This window comes from Syngnathus leptorhynchus, unplaced genomic scaffold (genome assembly GCF_054491065.1).
Source record: "Syngnathus leptorhynchus isolate UIUO unplaced genomic scaffold, UIUO_Slep HiC_scaffold_143, whole genome shotgun sequence".
In the NCBI taxonomy this organism is placed as follows: Eukaryota; Metazoa; Chordata; class Actinopteri; order Syngnathiformes; family Syngnathidae; genus Syngnathus; species Syngnathus leptorhynchus.
In genome coordinates, this window is record NW_028232110.1 from 131613 (window position 1) to 135000 (window position 3388).

Genomic DNA, 3388 nt, shown 5'->3' on the forward strand with positions numbered 1-3388 from the left:
GAAGGAAGTGGAGGACGGCCGCCTCCTTAAACACAGGCCGAAGAGGAGCGTCAGGGCCGGCTCCTTAAACACGGACCGAGTGTCGCCCTTAACACAGACCAAGCGGAGGACGGCCGCCTCCCTAAATACAGGCCGAACCGGAGCGCGAGGGCCGCTCCTTAAACATGGACCGAGTGTCGCCCTTAACACGGACCAAGGGGAGGACGGCCGCCTCCTTAAACACAGGCCGGAGAGGAGCGTCAGGGCCAGGCTCCTCAAACATGGACCGAGTGTCGCCCTTAACACGGACCAAGGGGAGGACGGCCGCCTCCTTAAACACAGGCCGGAGAGGAGCGTCAGGGCCAGGCTCCTCAAACATGGACCGAGTGTCGCCCTTAACACGGACCAAGGGGAGGACGGCCGCCTCCTTAAACACAGGCCGGAGAGGAGCGTCAGGGCCAGGCTCCTCAAACATGGACCGAGTGTCGCCCTTAACACGGACCAAGGGGAGGACGGCCGCCTCCTTAAACACAGGCCGGAGAGGAGCGTCAGGGCCAGGCTCCTCAAACATGGACAGAGTGTCGCCCTTAACACAGACCAAGCGGAGGACGGCCGCCTCCCTAAATACAGGCCGAACCGGAGCGCGAGTGTCGCTCCTTAAACACGGACCGAGTGGAGGACGGCCGCCTCCTTAAACACAGGCCGAACAAAATGACACAAAGTGTCAACTGCGAATGTTGTCCATCCAAGGAAGGAGCGTGATGCCCGGCCGGCTCCTTAAACACAGGCCGAGAGTCGCCCCGGACGGTCCGCCTCGCGGCGCCCGTCTGCTCGGATAAAATGACACAAAGTGTCAACTACGAATGTTGTCCATCCAAGGAGGGAGCGTGATGCCCGGCCGGCTCCGAAAACACAGGCCGAGAGTCGCCCCGGACGGTCCGCCTCGCGGCGCCCGTCTGCTCGGATAAAATGACACAAAGTGTCAACTGCGAATGTTGTCCATCCAAGGAAGGAGCGTGATGCCCGGCCGGCTCCTTAAACACAGGCCGAGAGTCGCCCCGGACGGTCCGCCTCGCGGCGCCCGCCCGCTCGGATAAAATGACACAAAGTGTCAACTACGAATGTTGTCCATCCAAGGAGGGAGCTTGAGGCCCGGCCGGCTCCTTAAACACAGGCCGAGAGTCGCCCCGGACGGTCCGCCTCGCGGCGCCCGTCTGCTCGGATAAAATGACACAAAGTGTCAACTGCGAATGTTGTCCATCCAAGGAAGGAGCGTGATGCCCGGCCGGCTCCTTAAACACAGGCCGAGAGTCGCCCCGGACGGTCCGCCTCGCGGCGCCCGTCTGCTCGGATAAAATGACACAAAGTGTCAACTGCGAATGTTGTCCATCCAAGGAAGGAGCGTGATGCCCGGCCGGCTCCTTAAACACAGGCCGAGAGTCGCCCCGGACGGTCCGCCTCGCGGCGCCCGCCCGCTCGGATAAAATGACACAAAGTGTCAACTACGAATGTTGTCCATCCAAGGAAGGAGCGTGATGCCCGGCCGGCTCCTTAAACACAGGCCGAGAGTCGCCCCGGACGGTCCGCCTCGCGGCGCCCGTCTGCTCGGATAAAATGACACAAAGTGTCAACTACGAATGTTGTCCATCCAAGGAGGGAGCGTGATGCCCGGCCGGCTCCGAAAACACAGGCCGAGAGTCGCCCCGGACGGTCCGCCTCGCGGCGCCCGTCTGCTCGGATAAAATGACACAAAGTGTCAACTGCGAATGTTGTCCATCCAAGGAAGGAGCGTGATGCCCGGCCGGCTCCTTAAACACAGGCCGAGAGTCGCCCCGGACGGTCCGCCTCGCGGCGCCCGCCCGCTCGGATAAAATGACACAAAGTGTCAACTACGAATGTTGTCCATCCAAGGAAGGAGCGTGATGCCCGGCCGGCTCCTTAAACACAGGCCGAGAGTCGCCCCGGACGGTCGCCTCGCGGCGCCCGTCTGCTCGGATAAAATGACACAAAGTGTCAACTACGAATGTTGTCCATCCAAGGAGGGAGCGTGATGCCCGGCCGGCTCCGAAAACACAGGCCGAGAGTCGCCCCGGACGGTCCGCCTCGCGGCGCCCGTCTGCTCGGATAAAATGACACAAAGTGTCAACTGCGAATGTTGTCCATCCAAGGAAGGAGCGTGATGCCCGGCCGGCTCCTTAAACACAGGCCGAGAGTCGCCCCGGACGGTCCGCCTCGCGGCGCCCGCCCGCTCGGATAAAATGACACAAAGTGTCAACTACGAATGTTGTCCATCCAAGGAGGGAGCGTGAGGCCCGGCCGGCTCCGAAAACACAGGCCGAGAGTCGCCCCGGACGGTCCGCCTCGCGGCGCCCGCCCGCTCGGATAAAATGACACAAAGTGTCAACTACGAATGTTGTCCATCCAAGGAGGGAGCGTGAGGCCCGGCCGGCTCCGAAAACACAGGCCGAGAGTCGCCCCGGACGGTCCGCCTCTCGAGGCGCCCGCCCGCTCGGATAAAATGACACAAAGTGTCAACTACGAATGTTGTCCATCCAAGGAGGGAGCGTGATGCCCGGCCGGCTCCGAAAACACAGGCCGAGATTCGACCCCGGACGGGCCGTCTTCTCCCGGCGCCCGCCCGCGTACGCCCCCCATCCCCGGTCGCCCGTCTGCTCCCGGCGGGCCTCCGAGTACCCCCTCACCCAACTGACCGACTGGCACTCATGACCCGCCTTGGTAGGGCCTCCATCGGCCTCGGCTCGTCCGACGTCGGGTGGACGGTTCCTACCCACTGCGGGTCGCACTCTAGCGCCCCGGCCGCCGCGTGAGCATGCGCTCCCCGCGCCGCCCCGCAGGCCCCGGCGCGACCGTACTGCGGCGAGACCGAGACGACCCGGTTTGGCATCCATCCCACCTAGCCACGATCCACGGAGGCCGAGCGAGCGGCTGAGTGTCGGGCGCCGCGCGTGCGAGCGTCCGCCGGCCGCGCCGGTCCTTCCGCGAATGTCGTTTCTCAAACCCTCCGGCTTGATAGCGGCGGCACCACGGGAAGCCGTCCACACACACCGTCCGACCTCTATCCGAAAAGCCTTCCCGACCAACCGCGGTCGCGGGGGCGTCTGTCGCTCCGCATCGGGGGGGCGTATGGCTTCCGCGCTACGCGCTGCGGGCTCGGGGGGGCCGCAACGGCTGAGTCTGACTCGGCCGGGGCGCAGCTTCCCTCCCGGCAGTCAGCAATAGTGCCGATCGCGCCTGCCACCAGCCCCCTCCCCGACGGGTTCGTCGGCGCCGGCTGGCCGCCGTCCGCCTTCGTTCCCCGAGGGTTCCCAACCAGCGCCGATCCAACTCCGCATCCTGGCCGCACGCAGTGCGTGCCTCGCGCGGGTAAGTCGCCGGCGCAGCGCCGCAG